The 18,656-nt window shown below is 44.9% G+C and overlaps 1 protein-coding gene across 3 annotated transcripts in view; it reads right to left on the reverse strand.

The window, feature by feature from the left end:
- LOC128685297 (rap guanine nucleotide exchange factor 2) overlaps positions 1 to 18,656 on the reverse strand; it is an 832,363-nt gene that overhangs the window by 246,745 nt on the left and 566,962 nt on the right. For all 3 annotated transcript variants that reach the window (XM_070083069.1, XM_070083072.1, XM_070083070.1), the window contains one exon: positions 433 to 508. The gene's annotated coding sequence lies outside the window, so the exon portion shown is untranslated. The remainder of the gene's footprint in view (positions 1 to 432; positions 509 to 18,656) is intronic.

The following is an 18,656-nucleotide window of genomic DNA, read 5'->3' on the forward strand; positions in this document are numbered from 1 at the left end:
ATGAGATGTACACAGGTAGGACAGCTACTATACACATGTATACAGAGGGCGGCTAGTAAACACAGGCTGGTATACAAATGGAGGCTAAAATACATAGGTTTGAATTAAGTAATAATCGCGATCGAGCGACACAAGATGCAAAATAACCACAGGGGGAGTTGAATGATAGGTCTAGGCCTCTCGGGTTGCAATCAACACATCAGGAGCTTGCAATGTTGCATAAACAGAGCAGGAAATCTAGGAAGATCCCTTCATGTGAATGGCTCTCCAGGAGAGAGCCAGTCTCATGATGGGATCTTCTTCGATTTCCTGCTGTTTCTGCAACATTGCAAGCTCCTGATGTGTTGATTGCAACCCGAGATGCCAAGACCTATCATTCAACTCCCTCTATGGTTATTTTTAATAAGTATATATGCAAGGGACAATACTCACCACTATCATCTCTGAAGGCTCGAGGATAAGACACTCATTTGCTCTCCTGCCTCCGCCTCCTGACCGCTTGCCGAAGCTGTGGAGAGACAAAGACAACATTAGGAGACTACACTTCAACACCCACCTTGCCTCAACACCTGCCTTGCCTCAACACCTGCCTTGCCTCAACACCTGCCTTGCCTCAACACCTGCCTTGCCTCAACACCTGCCTTGCCTCAACACCTACCTTGCTACATAATGACCAATGCAACACTTTAGACACAAGACAGCCCTTCAAGTGAAGTACTGTGATGCTGATCCCATCAAATGAAGCTACCCTCTCTCTCCTCGGATGTAACCTGGTTACCTCTTATTCAATCAGGTACTATAAATTCCTTCCACAAAAACTAGTGCATACACTTACGTCCTAGGACCTTGGTCACTCCAAGTGAATATACCTTTGCCATATCTCTGACGAGTTTCGAGAGTTTTTCTATTCTCAGAGCCCGACCTTGGGCCAGGCTCGCCTGGTGCTTGCCTGGTCAACCAGACTGTTGCTGCTGGAGGCCCGCTGCCCCACATATCCATCACAGCCTGTTTGATCTGGCACCTAGTGAAGCTACTTGTCTAGTTTCCTCTTGAAGGCTTCTACACTTGTTCCAGCCGTGTTTCTGATATCTTCTGGTAAGATGTTGAATAATCTGGGACCCCGGATGTATCATAACTACACTTGGAAAATCTTACAAGGAATGGTCCGAATCTGCACACAGAAATCACTCCCTACGAAAGTAAAAGACTGGGCAGGCGATGCAAAATACCCCCAATTAAAAGTAGGGGCGCCACTGGTACACTAAGAGAAAACACCATAAGTGTCCGGGGCCCAAGACTGTTCAACAGCCTCCCACCATTCATAAGGGGAATTACCAATAGGCCCCTGGCTACCTTTAAGAGAGAGCTGGACAGATACTTAGTCAGTGCCGGACCAGCCGGGCTGTGGTTCGTACGTCGGACTACGTGCGGCCAGTAGTAACAGCCTGGTTGATCAGGCCCTGATCCACCGGGAGGCCTGGTCGTGGACTGGGCCACGGGGGCGTTGATCCCTGGAATACCCTCCAGGTAGACTCTAGGTAGACGGATGTTGATACAGCGTTCCTTTGTGCCCACGGCTCCCATACTTTTCACTAGGTTTATTTTGCATTTCCATATCCTCACCTCAGTTTGCTGTTATGACAATATGCAGATTTGGGACCAGGCCCTCAAGTACTGTCCATGTATATATTATCATGTATCTTTCTCTCCTCCGCTCCAGTGAGTACATATTTAGGAGTTTACGGTATTTCCAGTAATTTAAATGCTTTATTGGCTTTACTCCCTTGCTCTGAAAGTTCTCATTATCCACCACATCTTCCTGGCGGTCATGACCCTGGTCTTAATTATATTCTTTGAAAGAAAGGTCAACTGACATAATTACTCCCAGGTCTTTCAAGTGTTCCATTCGTTCTGTTTGTCAATCTTCTTGAGTTTTGTATATAGTGTTCCTATTGAGTTCTTCATTCTTTCCATACCTAAGTAGCTGGAACTTATCACCACTGAACGTCATGTTGTTTTCCACTGACCACTGGAAAACACTGCTTATGTCTTCCTGTAATTTTTCAGTGTCCTCTACCGTAGTGACTTTCATGCTTATTTTAGTGTCATCTGTAATGATGATACAGAAGTGGGATGGGTGTTTTTATCTGTCTGCTATGAGGATGAGAAACAGCAGAGGTGCCAGGACAATGCCTTGGGGCACTGAGCTTTTTACCTCGTTGATGCTGGATCTTGCTCTGTTTACTGCTACTTTATGTGTTATGTGTGTGTTAGAAACCTGAAAATGCACCTGCCTACCTTCCCCGCAATGCCTTTGGTCCCCATATTGTGTGTAGTCACCCCATAATAGCTTTTGCCAATCGCTTAGCAAAGTTTGTGTACATCACCTCTCCAATTTGGTTCAGGAACTGAACCGTGCAAAGGACAAGTTGAGAGGCGTGGCCAGGAGCCAAGACCTAAGCCTTGCAATCATACGTAGGTGAGCACTCTCTCACACACATACAGGAGCTAAGTCTCGACTCCAGCAAACACAACTTGGAGAGTGCATACAGAAATCTGTTTATTTATCCCGTGCTTCTTTTCATTATCCTCCAATACTTTCACCTCACTTTGAGTCCTCCTTTCACTATCTGAAATATAGAATCTTTTGGATAATTTCTTAATGTGACTACGTTATAATCTACGAATGAAACGGTAAAGTCTTTTAATGTGGTAAGATCCTGCAGTGCGCTCCTTGATCTTCTTACTGAAGCACTGCCTTGTAAACACTGGCTGCCTGCAGCGGCGCCTCACACACACACACACACACACACACACACACACACATACACACACACACACACACACACACACACACGAGAGTTGAAGCACTTGACTGCGGGTTGTGGCAGCTGTGAAGTGGAAATAAGGCAGGAGTGGAAGGTGGCATAGAAGGGCGAGAGAGGAAGGTTGAGTGAGGAAGAAGAGGAGGAGGAGAAGGAAAGAGAAGACGAGAAGGCTAGAATCTAGAGTTGGAAGGGAAAACTTCATTCCACTATGATCACACTTGTCGAAGGCATCACTGGTAAATGTAAAATACCTAGACTGAAGGACACGGGAATAACTAACAGATGATTCGATACGAGCGATGGACACACCACTTTCCAACGCCCATCCTTCATGTGTAAGATAAACTACCAACACATTCCAGGCAGTGTTTAGCCAGGCTGTGGTTAAACACTGCCTGGGCGCAGTATTTAACCAGCAGGCTGTTCCAACAGTCTCCTCGATGAGTAAGACACATGTACACTCTCCCAGTTCATCAACAGTAGCACCTTTACTGTCGAAAAGTTTCGCTTACGCGGTAGGCTCCTTCAGTCAAGTACAGATAATCGATTGTAGGTAGCAGAAGTAACGAGATAAAGATGATATAATCGGTCCATTAACCTTGGAGAAACAGTGTGAGGTGGTCAGTCCCTCAGCCTTGAGAAGAGTTCAGCTCTATATTCTGTAAGAATGTGCAGCTGAAGCCTGAGAATGGATTCGTACTGTCGAAGGTGAGGTGGTGGATCTCGAAGACGGGATTCACTAGAAGGTAGAAGTTAAGGAAGGGAGGAGCACTGCAGCAAGCCTACTAGTCCATGCCAGGCAGGTTCCTCCTCCTCACTCATAACTAGTAAATAAGTGAGGAAGAATGGAAGATCTTCTCTGTACAAGATACAGTTGTGTTGCTGTCTCAGTTGTGTTGCTGTTTCAGTTGTGTTGCTGTCTCAGTTGTGTTGCTGTCTCAGTTGTGTTGCTGTCTCAGTTGTGTTGCTGTCTCAGTTATGTTGCTGTCTCAGTTGTGTTGCTGTCTCAGTTGTGTTGCTATCTCAGTCGTGTTGCTGTCTCAGTTGTGTTGCTGTCTCAGTCGTGTTGCTGTCTCAGTTGTGTTGCTGTCTCAGTTGTGTTGCTGTCTCAGTTGTGTTGCTATCTCAGTCGTGTTGCTGTCTCAGTTGTGTTGCTGTCTCAGTTGTGTTGCTGTCTCAGTTGTGTTGCTGTCTCAGTTGTGTTGCTGTCTCAGTTGTGTTGCTGTCTCAGTTGTGTTGCTATCTCAGTCGTGTTGCTGTCTCAGTTGTGTTGCTGTCTCAGTTGTGTTGCTGTCTCAGTTGTGTTGCTGTCTCAGTCGTGTTGCTGTCTCAGTCGTGTTGCTGTCTCAGTCGTGTTGCTGTCTCAGTTGTGTTGCTGTCTCAGTTGTGTTGCTATCTCAGTTGTGTTGCTGTCTCAGTTGTGTTGCTGTCTCAGTTGTGTTGCTGTCTCAGTCGTGTTGCTGTCTCAGTTGTGTTGCTGTCTCAGTTGTGTTGCTGTCTCAGTTGTGTTGCTATCTCAGTTGTGTTGCTGTCTCAGTTGTGTTGCTATCTCAGTTGTGTTGATAATGTTGCTAAATATCAATGATGTGAATCATCAGATTGTGTTATATGTGTGAACCAATGTCTGTGGTCCATCGCTGTTCATGGTCCAAGTGTGAACCAACGTTTATGATCCATCGCTGTTAATGGTCCATGTGTGAACCAATGTCTGCGGTCCATGTGTGAGCCAATGTCTGTGGTTCATGTGTGAACCAACGTCTGTGGTCCATGTGTGAACCAATGTGTGGTCCATGTGTGAACCAATGTCTGTGGTCCATGTGTGAACCAATGTGTGGTCCATGTGTGAACCAACGTCTGTGGTCCATGTGTGAACCAATGTGTGGTCCATGTGTGAACCAATGTCTGTGGTTCATGTGTGAACTAACGTCTGTGGTTCATGTGTGAACCAACATCTGTGGTCCATGTGTGAACCAGTGTGTGGTCCATGTGTGAACCAGTGTGTGGTCCACGTGTGAACCAATGTCTGTGGTCAATGTGTGAAGCAAAGTCTGTGATACATTGTTGTTCTTGGCCCATGTGCACACACACACACACATACACACACACACACACACACACACACACACACACACACACACACACACACACACACACACACACACACACACAAATACACACACAAGAAGGCCTTTGACACAGTTCCTCACAAGAGATTAGTGCAGAAGCTGGAGGATCAGGCGCATATAACAGGGAGGGCACTGCAATGGATCAGAGAATACCTGACAGGGAGGCAACAACGAGTCATGGTACGTAATGATGTATCACAATGGGCACCTGTGACGAGCGGGGTCCCACAGGGGTCGGTCCTAGGACCAGTGCTATTTTTGGTATATGTGAACGACATGATGTAAGGGTTAGACTCAGAAGTGTCCCTGTTCGCAGACGATGTGAAGTTAATGAGGAGAATTAAATCAGATGAGGACCGGGCAGGACTTCAAAGAGACTTGGACAGACTGGACACCTGGTCCAGCAACTGGCTTCTCGAATTTAACCCCGCCCAATGCAAAGTCATGAAGATCGGGGAAGGGCACAGAAGACCGCGGACGGTGTATAGGCTAGGTGGCCAAAGACAGCAAACCTCGCTCAAGGAGAAAGAACTTGGGGTGAGTATAACACCGAACACGTCTCCGGAAGCACACATCAACCAGATAACTGCTGCAGCATATGGGTGCCTGGCAAACCTGAGAACAGCGTTCCGATACCTTAGTAGGGAATCGTTCAAGACACTGTACACATTGTACGTCAGGCCCATACTGGAGTATGCAGCACTTGTTTGGAACCCACACTTGACCAAGCACGTCAAGAAATTAGAGGTTTGCGACAAGGTTAGTTCCAGAGCTAAGGGGAATGTCCTATGAAGAAAGGTTAAGGGAAATCGGCCTGACGATACTGGAGGACAGGAGGGTTAGGGAAGACATGATAACGACATACAAAATACTGCGTGGAATAGACAAGGTGGACAGACAGAATGTTCCAAAGAGAGGACACAGAAACAAAGGGTCACAATTGGAAGTTGAAGACCCAGATGAGTCTAGGGATGTTAGGAAGTATTTCTTCAGTCATAGAGTTGTTAGGAAGTGGAATAGTCTAGCAAGTGAGGTAGTGGAGGCAGGAACCTTACATAGCTTTAAGATGAGGTGTGATAAACCTCATGGAGTAGGGAGAGGACCTAGTAGCACTCGGGGAAGAGGCGGGGTGAGGAGCTGAGTCTCGACACCTGCAACCACAATTAGGCGAGTACACAGGAGTAGGATGGGAAAAGCCAAACTACAAAAAGGGAGGGGGGAAGGCTACACAGGTATGAGAAACTTCCCGCAGGAGGTTCAGTTGGAAGGAGAACTGGTAGGAAAATTAGTAAACGAAATGGACTATGTAACAACAAAATGCAAGGAGGCAGAGGAGAGGAACCCGAAAATCCATCTACCTACCTTCCCCGTAATGCCCATGGCCCTCATTTTGTGCGCTATCACTCCATGATCGCACTAGTCAAAAACCTTTGCAAAATCTGTATAAATCACATCTGCGTTTTGGTCGTCTTCCAATGCCTCCGTAATTCTGTCATAATGGTTCAGCAGCTGTGACAGACATGATCGTCCTGCTCTAAAACCATGCTGGTTCGGGTTATGTTGGTTGTGCTGCTCCATGAAATTTGTAACCTGCCGTCTCATCATTCTTTCGAAGATTTTTATGATGTGAGAAGTTAGGGCTACTGGTCTGTAATTTTTAGCTAGTGCTCTACTACCTCCCTTATACAAAGGAGCTATGTCTGCACTCTTTAAGGCCTCCGGTATTTCACCTAGATCTAAGCTCTTTCTCCAAAGAATACTGAGGACTCGTGCTAGTGGTACTTTGCACTTCTTTATGGGATTTGTACTAATGTCAGTTAGTTGGTCTGTGCGGCCTTCTTCTGGAGTGAAAAATATTTCTGCAATTTCTACCTTGGTGTCATTTAGTGGGTTGCTGAACACCGACTCGTACTGTTCTTTAAGGATGTCACTCATTTTCTGTTCATCGTCAGTATACGAGTCTCCTCTCAGTAGTGGTCCAATTCTACAGGTAGTTCTTAGCTTGCATTTTGCATAGGTATAGAAATATTTTGGGTTTCTTACAGCATCCTGTATGACCCTTTGTTCCCTTGGACTTCTTTTGTCAGGTATGACATCCTTAGTTTTTGCTCTAATTCAGTAATTTCTCGGCTGAAGCATATTTGTGTTTTTAAGCAGTTCAGTAACTCGTTTTCTTCTTCTGTACCATCTTCTACGCTCTCTCTCTATATCTGATCTTCTTCTGGGTTTCCTCAATGGTACATATTTCATACATACTTTGTTTTTATTATTATTATTATCACACTGGCCGATTCCCACCAAGGCAGGGTGGCCCGAAAAAGAAAAACTTTCACCATCATTCACTCCATCACTGTCTTGCCAGAAGGGTGCTTTACACTACAGTTTTTAAACTGCAACATTAACACCCCTCCTTCAGAGTGCAGGCACTGTACTTCCCATCTCCAGGACTCAAGTCCGGCCTGCCGGTTTCCCTGAATCCCTTCATAAATGTTACTTTGCTCACACTCCAACAGCACGTCAAGTACTAAAAACCATTTGTCTCCATTCACTCCTATCAAACACGCTCACTCATGCCTGCTGGAAGTCCAAGCCCCTCGCACACAAAACCTCCTTTACCCCCTCCCTCCAACCTTTCCTAGGCCGACCCCTACCCCGCCTTCCTTCCACTACAGACTGATACACTCTTGAAGTCATTCTGTTTCGCTCCATTCTCTCTACATGTCCGAACCACCTCAACAACCCTTCCTCAGCCCTCTGGACAACAGTTTTGGTAATCCCGCACCTCCTCCTAACTTCCAAACTACGAATTCTCTGCATTATATTCACACCACACATTGCCCTCAGACATGACATCTCCACTGCCTCCAGCCTTCTCCTCGCTGCAACATTCATCACCCATGCCTCACACCCATATAAGAGCGTTGGTAAAACTATACTCTCATACACTCCCCTCTTTGCCTCCAAGGACAAAGTTCTTTGTCTCCACAGACTCCTAAGTGCACCACTCACTCTTTTCCCCTCATCAATTCTATGATTCACCTCATCTTTCATAGACCCATCCGCTGACACGTCCACTCCCAAATATCTGAATACATTCACCTCCTCCATACTCTCTCCCTCCAATCTGATATTCAATCTTTCATCACCTAATCTTTTTGTTATCCTCATAACCTTACTCTTTCCTGTATTCACCTTTAATTTTCTTCTTTTGCACACCCTACCAAATTCATCCACCAATCTCTGCAACTTCTCTTCAGAATCACCCAAGAGCACAGTGTCATCAGCAAAGAGCAACTGTGACAACTCCCACTTCGTGTTAGATTGTTTATCTTTTAACTCCACACCTCTTGCCAACACCCGAGCATTTACTTCTCTTACAACCCCATCTATAATTATATTAAACAACCACGGTGACATCACACATCCTTGTCTAAGGCTACTTTTACTGGGAAATAATTTCCCTCTTTCCTACATACTCTAACTTGAGCCTCACTATCCTCGTAAAAACTCTTCACTGCTTTCAGTAACCTACCTCCTACACCATACACCTGCAACATCTGCCACATTGCCCCCCTATCCACCCTGTTATACGCCTTTTCCAAATCCATAAATGCCACAAAGACCTCTTTAGCCTTATGTTTCACTGTTCACTTATATATTTCACTGTAAACACCTGGTCCACACACTCCTACCTTTCCTACATACTTTGTATGCTTCTGTATTCAGCTTCTCTAGGCACTGGTGGGGATTTAGGTCGCTCATGTCTGATTCCCAGGATATGTCTGATAGTTACTGCTTTATTTTTTTCCCAGTCAGTTCTGTGGTTGTTAAAATTAAACTTACTGAACATCCCGTCTCTAACATTAGTGACGCAGCTCCATAACCCTGAGTTAATACTAGTTTGAACTTCTATGAAGTTATGATCAGAATATATTGTTTTTGTAACTGTTATGTCTCTGATCAGTTCCTCGTTGTTTGTGAATATCAACTCCAGAGTATTTTCACTTCTGGTGGGATCAATTACCTGTTGGTTTAAAGAGTACTTTTCACAAAGCCTCATTAGTCCCTGGTATGTGCCTGAGCCAGGGTGATTCCCGGAGATATTCTGGTGGAAAATTACGTTGTGCCATTTTACATGAGGGAGATTAAAATCTCCAAGGAATAAAATATTTGGTGTAGGATTTTCTAGCCTATCCAGGTAGCTATCTATCTATCTTAGCTTTAAGAAATTATTTACAGTGGAGACAGAAAAGACTCCAGGAAGTTAGAACAGGGGAATACACCAACAAGGGATAACCAAGTGCCGGATGAAATACACACAACCGAGGAGGAGGTGAAGAAGCTGCTAAGTGACCTTTATACCTCAAAGGCGGTGAGACCGGACATCTCTCTGGGGGTCCTTAGAGAGGGAGCAGAGATGCTGTGTGTGCAACTAACAACAATTTTCAGCACACCCATCAAAACTGGGCAACTACCTGAGACATGGAAGATGGCAAATGTAGTTCCCATTTTTAAGAAAGGAGGCAGACATGAGTATCCATATACTATATTAATTATTTGCACTCATGCATCACTATTTAATATTTAATAGAGTGGATTTTTTTAGTGTAATTTTAAATGTCCCAAGACAGCAGACTGAGCAGCCAGGACCTTTTTATTTAAGTTACGACATCTAAGTCGTAACAATGAAGCACTAAACTACAGAACAGTGACACTAACGTGTATAGTATGCTAAGTCATGGAGAAGATTATCAGGACAGTGGTAGAGCACCGGTAACAGAACAAGCTTATAAACGATAACCAGCACGAATTCAGGAAAGGAAAATCCTGTGTCACAAACCTTTACGACAAGGTAACGGAAGTAAGGCACGAGAGAGAGGGGTGGGTAGATTGCATTTTCTTGGACTGCAGGAAGACCTTCGACACAGTTCCTAGCAAGAGATTAGTGCTTAAGCTAAAGGATCGGGCATGCATAACAGGAAGGGCACTGCAATGGATCAGAGAATACCTGACAGGGAGGCAACAACGAGTCATGGTATGTGACAAGGTGCCAAAGTGGGCGCCTGTGACGAGCGGAGTTCCACAGGGGTCAGTCCTAGGACCAGTGCTATATTTGGTATATGTGAATGACGTGACACAAGGGATAGATTCGAAAGTGTCCCTGTTTGCAGATGATGTGAAGTTAATGAGAATTAAATCAGATGAGGATCAGGCAGGGCTACAAAGAGACCTGGACAGGCTGGACACCTGGTTCAGCAACTGGCTACTCGAATTTAACCCCGCCAAATGCAAAGTCATGAAAATCGGGGAAGGGCACAGAAGACCGCAGACACAGTATAGGCTAGGTGGCTAAAGATTACAAACTTTACTTAAAGAAACGGATCCTGGGGCGAGTATAATACCGAGTACATACCCTGAGACGGACATCAACCATATAAATGCTGCAGCATATGGGCGCCTGGCAAACCTGAGAACAGCGTTCCGACACATCAGTAAGGAATCGTTCAATACTCTGTACACCGTGTACGTCAGGCCCACACTGGAGTATGCAGTACCAGTTTGGAATCACAACTGGTCAAGCACATCAAGAAATTAGAGAAAGTGCAAAGGTTTGCAACAAGACTAATCCCAGAGCTAAGGGGAATGTCCTACAAAGAAAGGTTAGGGGAAATCGGCCTGACGACACTGGAGGACAGGAGGGATAGAGGGGCCATATCAACATATGAAATACTGAAAGGAATAGACAAGGTGGACAGGGACAGAATGTTTCAGAGATGTGACAGAACAACAAGGGGTCACAACTGGAAGCTGAAAACCCAGATGAATCACAGGGATGTTAGGAAGTATTTCTTCAGACATCAAGTTGTCAGGAAGTGGAACAATCTGGAGAGTGATATACTAGAAGCAGGATCCATACATAGCTTTAAGAAGAGGTATGCTAAAGCTCCTGGAGCAGGGAGAGAGTGGACCTAGTAGCGACCAGTGAAGAGGCAGGGCCAAGAGCGGTGTATCGACCCCTGCAACAACAAATAGGGGAGTACAACCTGGTACGCCGGTGAATTGACTGACCTGTAGATGACCCGTGACCTGGCTACGACCCGACTAACGTTAATGTGGCCTGATTCGTAACAAGGAAGTGATGACCTCGTTCACCTCACACCCACCCCCCTCTATCTTTCCTCTCCTTTTCCCCTCCCTCCCTCTCCCCCTTACCATCTTCCCACTCTCCCTCCCTCCGGCCCCCTCGTTTCCCCACTTTCCCCCTCCCCCACTTTCCCCCTCCCCCCTCTCAGCAAGACGACTGGTCGTCCACCTTTAAGGTGTTCTTCTTGAGTCGGATATTTAAATTTCAATCAAGGTCTCATCTTGAGTGTGGGGGGAGGGAGGGGGAAAGGAAAGAGAGGGAAGGAGGGGGAAGAGGAGGAGGTGGAAGGGGAGGAAGGGAGAGGACAGAGAAGTGCAGGGGAAGGGAGTGTTGTCTGGAGTGGGGTGAGAATGGGAGGAGAATTACTGGTGTGACAAAAGGAAAAGAACTAGCAGAGTAAGAGAGAGGGGAGAAGAATAAGAGGTGGAGGAGAGGCAAGAATAAGAGGGGGAGGAGAGGCAAGAATAAGAGGTGGAGGAGAGGCAAGAATAAGACGGGGAGGAGAGGCAAGAATAAGAGGTGGAGGAGAGGCAAGGATAAGAGGGGGAGGAGAGGCAAGAATAACAGGGGGAGGAGAGGCAAGAATAAGAGGGGGAGGAGAGGCAAAAATAAGAGGGGGAGGAGAGGCAAGAATAAGAGGGGGAGGAGAGGCAAGAATAAGAGGTGGAGGAGAGGCAAGAATAACAGGTGGAGGAGGGGCAAGAATAAGAAGTGGAGGAGAGGCAAGAATAAGAAGTGGAGGAGAGGCAAGAATAACAGGTGGAGGAGGGGCAAGAATAAGAAGTGGAGGAGAGGCAAGAATAACAGGTGGAGGAGGGGCAAGAATAAGAAGTGGAGGAGAGGCAAGAATAAGAAGTGGAGGAGAGGCAAGAATAACAGGTGGAGGAGAGGCAAGAATAAGAGGGGGATGAGAGGCAAGAATAAGAGGGGGATGAGAGGCAAGAATAAGAGGGGGATGAGAGGAAAGAATAAGAGGTGGAGGAGAGGCAAGAATAAGAGGTGGAGGAGGGGCAAGAATAACAGGTGGAGGAGGGGCAAGAATAAGAGGTGGAGGAGAGGCAAGAATAAGAGGGGGAGGAGAGGCAAGAATAAGAGGTGGAGGAGAGGCAAGAATAAGAGGTGTAGGAGGGGCAAGAATAAGAGGGGGAGGAGAGGCAAGAATAAGAGGGGGATGAGAGGCAAAAATAAGAGGGGGAGGAGAGGCAAGAATAAGAGGGGGATGAGAGGCAAAAATAAGAGGAGGAGGAGAGGCAAGAATAAGAGGGGGATGAGAGGCAAGAATAAGAGGGGGATGAGAGGCAAGAATAAGAGGGGGATGAGAGGCAAGAATAAGAGGGGGAGGAGAGGCAAGAATAAGAGGGGGATGAGAGGCAAGAATAAGAGGGGGAGGAGAGGCAAGAATAACAGGTGGAGGAGGGGCAAGAATAAGAGGTGGAGGAGAGGCAAGAATAAGAGGGGGAGGAGAGGCAAGAATAAGAGGTGGAGGAGAGGCAAGAATAAGAGGTGGAGGAGAGGCAAGAATAAGAGGGGGAGGAGAGGCAAGAATAAGAGGTGGAGGAGAGGCAAGAATAAGAGGTGGAGGAGAGGCAAGAATAAGAGGGGGAGGAGAGGCAAGAATAAGAGGGGGAGGAGAGGCAAGAATAAGAGGGGGAGGAGAGGCAAGAATAAGAGGGGGATGAGAGGAAAGAATAAGAGGGGGAGGAGAGGCAAGAATAAGAGGTGGAGGAGAGGCAAGAATAAGAGGTGGAGGAGAGGCAAGAATAAGACGGGGAGGAGAGGCAAGAATAAGAGGGGGATGAGAGGAAAGAATAAGAGGGGGAGGAGAGGCAAGAATAAGAGGGGGAGGAGAGGCAAGAATAAGAGGGGGAGGAGAGGCAAGAATAAGAGGGGGAGGAGAGGCAAGAATAAGAGGGGGAGGAGAGGCAAGAATAAGAGGGGGAGGAGGGGCAAGAATAAGAGGGGGAGGAGGGGCAAGAATAAGAGGTGGAGGAGAGGCAAGAATAAGAGGGGGAGGAGGGGCAAGAATAAGAGGTGGAGGAGAGGCAAGAATAAGAGGGGGAGGAGAGGCAAGAATAAGAGGGGGGAAGACTTGCCCTCTACCAACATTTACCCTCTCCCAACACAACACTTACCCTCTACCAACACAACACTTACCCTCTACCAGCACTTACCCTCTACCAACACTTGCCCTCTACCAACACAACACTTACCCTCTACCAGCACTTGCCCTCTACCAACACTTGCCTTCTACCAACACAACACTTACCCTCTACCAACACTTGCCCTCTACCAACACACCATTTACCCTCTACCAGCACTTGCCCTCTACCAACACTTGCCCTCTACCAACAACTGCCCTCTACCAACACTTGCCTTCTACCAACATAACACTTACCCTCTACCAACACTTGCCCTCTACCAACAACTGCCCTCTACCAACACTTGCCCTCTACCAACACAACACTTACCCTCTACCAGCACTTGCCCTCTACCAACACTTGCCTTCTACCAACACAACACTTACCCTCTACCAACACTTGCCCTCTACCAACACACCATTTACCCTCTACCAGCACTTGCCCTCTACCAACACTTGCCCTCTACCAACAACTGCCCTCTACCAACACTTGCCTTCTACCAACATAACACTTACCCTCTACCAACACTTGCCCTCTACCAACAACTGCCCTCTACCAACACTTGCCTTCTACCAACATAACACTTACCCTCTACCAACACTTGCCCTCTACCAACAACTGCCCTCTACCAACACTTGCCTTCTACCAACATAACACTTACCCTCTACCAACACTTGCCCTCTACCAACACTTGCCCTCTACCAACAACTGCCCTCTACCAACACTTGCCTTCTACCAACATAACACTTACCCTCTACCAACACTTGCCCTCTACCAACGCTTGCCTTCTACTAACACAACACTTATCCTCTACCAATACTTGCCCTCTACCAACACTTACCCTCTACCAACACCTGCCCTCTATCAACCCTTGTCTTCTACCAACACTTACCCTCTACCAACACTTACCCTCTACCAACACTTGCCCTCTATCAACCGTTGTCTTCTACCAACACTTACCCTCTACAAACACTTGCCCTCTACCAACACTTGCCCTCTACCAACACTTGCTCTCTACCAACACTGTAGATAAATGGTTCAGAGAACCGACAATCTGGGCAACACTTGCGAATCTTTACTGTGGCAACGTTTCGCCCTACAGAACGTCATCAGTCCAATACTATTCTTCTCTGTATTGGACTGATGAAGTCACTGTGTAGCGAAACGTTTCCTCAGTAAAGATACACACGTGTTACAGGTGTATCTAATTTATCAGCTGCCAACACAACATACATGAACCAGGTCCCTGGACCTGCCTTCCACACATTATGAACCACAATCTATTGAATGAACCAGGGACTGAGAAATGTATTGCACCTGATGCCCCAGGTGTATTAATTATACCTGAAGTTTTCATGTCTTGATCACGTGTTGAGGTCAAGCCACAGAGTCCATTAAGTGTTGTTCTACTAACATCGTCATCAATCATTACAGTTGATGTCCACTGCTCACAAGCGCAGGTTAATATCCTCGACGTCACATTCCAGTTTCCAGAGTGAGGATTCCAGAGTGAGGATTCCAGAGGCGCGTCAGTTTCCCTGTCTTCTAATATGTTATTTTTCCACTATAATCTAACTTTTTCATAATTACTATCGCATTTACTGTGCTTTCGTAAGGTGAAGCCCACGATCTTTCCTTAATCACCGTGGTATTAAGCCTGGGTGGCTTAAGCCGCCCACACCAAGCCAACCATGTGTGCCATTCATCTACCCATACATCGGTAGGTAAGACACATAGGCAACAGTTAGGCAACTTTATTCCGAAACGTTTCGCCTACACAGTAGGCTTCTTCAGTCGAATACAGAAAGTAGGCAGGAACAGTAGAGATGTGAAGACGATGTAATCAGTCCATCACCCTTGAAGTCGTAGAATTTGAGGTTGTCAGTCCCTCGGCCTGGAGAAGTTCAGTTCCATAGTCAGGAACTATCTCTTACCTACCAACCTGTCGGTATTGTATACCATTTTGATGTCTACCCATACATCGGCCACATACCACCCTCCTCGTCCTTCTGTCGCCGCTTCAAGTTCTTCACTCAAGCTGTTATAGAGACATTTGCTTGTGTTGAGTCACTGTCTACATCTACAGTGTTGTTCTCGTGTGTGTTCCAGGTGACTCATTGTTCTGCACATGTTCTCCAGTGCCGTGTTATCGTTCATTTTTGTAATATCGTTGCTATTGTCTCCAACCTGAGGTAATATTTTCTCTTGTATACATTTATTGTCTATTGTGTGCAACAATTTTTCTAATGAGGAAATGGTATAGTGATACCGACAAGATGTGGAAAAAGACACTTATGTACAGTTCAGGACATTTATTAAAGGAAACGTTTCGCCACGAGTGGCTTCTTCAGTCCTAATACGAAGAAGAAGCCACTCGTGGCGAAACGTTTCCTTTAATAAATGTCCTGAACTGTACATAAGTGTCTTTTTCCAAATTTTTTTAATATCTCCGTCATTCACTCCTTATTAACTTCTTATTTTTATCATTTATGTTTCTTTAAGTGTTGTATAATCTATCTTATTTCATTATTGTGTATTATTTTTGTATCTTGACTTATTTTCACTACATTTATCCTGTATTTTTTCTGTTAATTCAATATTCTCTGTCCAGTGTCCTAGATTACCATTTTCCTTGTGTGTGTACCATTATTTACATAAGAACATAAGAAAGGAGGAGCACTGCAGCAGGCCTGTTGGCCCATACTAGGCAGGTCCTTTACAATTCATCTCACTAACAAACATTTGCCCAACCCAATTTTCAATGCTACCCAAGAAACAAGCTCCGATGTGCAAGTCCCTCTCAAATCCAACCCCTCCCACTCATGTACTTATCCAACCTAAATTTGAAACTACCCAAAGTCCTAGCCTCAATAACCCAACTAGGTAGACTGTTCCACTCAAAATGATACCATACATATGCAGTGTTGCATCTGTTTGGACTTTTGAAGACTGTAGTAACACATCTTGTGTGCCAAGCAACACAATTAAATTTTCCAAGCAAGATCACCGTGCAAGACAATTACATAATAAGTGTAGCGAGTCAACACTTGTTTTCATCAGTGTTTCCCGCAAGGTTGCAAGTGTTGATTCCTCAGTTTTGTATCTTGGATCATTTTTGATCATATTGATATTTGTTTGAACAAACTAGGATAATTAGAGTAATTTTTAAAGTCCGTTATTACCATTGTTCTGTTTTGGAGTAATGTATTTTGTCTAATTTAAATTAAGAGTCAAAGTGTTGGAACAAGTCAATTCTCGCTGCCTTAATATTCTAAGCTATATTTTCTGTCTTCAATTTTTGATATTGTGACTAATTCTGCAAATTATTTTATTGTATATTATGCAATTTGTTGTCCTCCAGTGATTATTTTTCTTCTCATAATTTTTATACTGTTATTCTTGTGCTCTATTTTGTTCAGTAATTGATAATAATTACTCAAATTACACATTATAATATACTATAATAATTTCAGTATATTACTGTGTGTTCTGTTTTTTTTTTATCTTTTTTCATTTGAGGTTATAATTGATTTTTTTTCTTTCGTGCCATTTTTAGATAATTTATTTTCCCAGTATATTTCCAACTGCATACAATTTATTTTTGCACTGATTTACAATTTTATCAAATTTCTTTACTGAATTGAGAGTAAAGACAGCTCACTTTTGAAATTAATTCACGTTACAATAATTCCCTTTTCTTGTATTTTCAATTTCCTTTATCTCTGTCAAGTAAATTTTAGTGAGTTTTCTTTTCTCATTCAGTGTGTCTTATATATATTTTTAATTATGCAGAGTTAAACGCCTTTATTTTCGATTTACTAAAAATTCTGCGGTATACTTTTCGTTTGTTATTGTTTGCGTTCATTATCTTCGTGTAATTTCTCTGAAATCATGTCACAATTACCTTCGAACAATACTTTAGCGAGTGTCAGTCAGGCCAATATAGTACCTGTACAGAATCCTGATAATCCCTTACCAACTGACAGACAACATGTAGCTCTTAGCAATATGGTTGTTGACATAGTTCGTATCAGAGATTTGTCACACTGCTGCGGAGTGTGAAGTACAGATTAAGTCCTTATAGACATATGCGTTACCTAGTAACGTAACCAAGCTGTCAGGCACTCGTAAAACTGTCACTCCTACCTGGAATCCAGTCCGTACAATATCTTGCATGCAGGATAGTGTACAGTTTCGTCTGGTGTCAGATGAACCTCGGACAACCCTAGGTACTGAGACTACTATTCCTGCGATGCTACTTGTTCAAGTGGGTGTCCCTCCATAGTGGACACTTCGTCGAAAAACGACTACTTGAAATGTGTAATACCATCTCTTGGCAATATAAACACAAATGCAGTATAATGTGATCCTTTATTGACTACGTTTCGCCCACACAGTGGGCTTTTTCAAGTCACAAACAGAACTACCTGGGGTGGAAGGAACGCGAGTATTTATAGTCCGGCTGAGGTCAGGTGAAGAATGCTGCATCTGATGATGTACCGAGTTGGGTTGTAGACTCTACAACCCAACTCGGTACATCATCAGATGCAGCATTCTTCACCTGACCTCAGCCGGACTATAAATACTCGCGTTCCTTCCACCCCAGGTAGTTCTGTTTGTGACTTGAAAAAGCCCACTGTGTGGGCGAAACGTAGTCAATAAAGGATCACATTATACTGCATTTGTGTTTATATTGCCATTGTGTCGGTATTTTATACCATTTATTTCCATACCATCTCTTGTTAATGTCACAGGTCGTCTGTAGAAAGACGTTTCTGTCACGGCTAGTGCATTCACTAGTGTGTCTGTTATTATCCTTCGTGTTCCAGATGGTGACAACATCCTAGTTGACAGTGGTCCTTGTAAGGTAAGATCTTGAGTTGTATGATGACCAATCATTACATGTAAGAGATAGTAAGATCCATTTCTCTACTGCTAATATTTCTGGTCATAGAATTAAGTATTTCAACCAGAGAATGTTGTGTTGAGAGTCACTATTAATCCCAACAGAGCAACTTGGGATGAAGTTATACCTAATGTTCAGTGTGCCATAAATTCTGCTTACAATGCTTCTACCTTACCTTCGATATACCTTTGAAGAGCTTCGAGAGTTTGACTACTCTCGGAGCCCGGCCATGCGCCAGGCTCGTCTGGTGCTTGTCTGGTCAACCTAGCTGCTGTTGCTGGAGGCCCGCTGCCCCACATATCCATCACAGCCTGGTTAATCTGGCACCTGAAGATACTTGTCCAGTTTCCTCGTGAAGACTTCTACACTTGTTCCAGCAGTGTTTCTGATATCTTCTGGTAAGATGTTGAATAATCTGGGACCCCGGATGTTGATACAGTGTTCCCTTATTGTCCCCACCGCACCCCTGCTCCTCACTGGGTTTATTTTACACTTCCTCCCAGATCTCTCACT

This window comes from Cherax quadricarinatus, chromosome 8 (genome assembly GCF_038502225.1).
Source record: "Cherax quadricarinatus isolate ZL_2023a chromosome 8, ASM3850222v1, whole genome shotgun sequence".
NCBI classification, from domain to species: Eukaryota; Metazoa; Arthropoda; class Malacostraca; order Decapoda; family Parastacidae; genus Cherax; species Cherax quadricarinatus.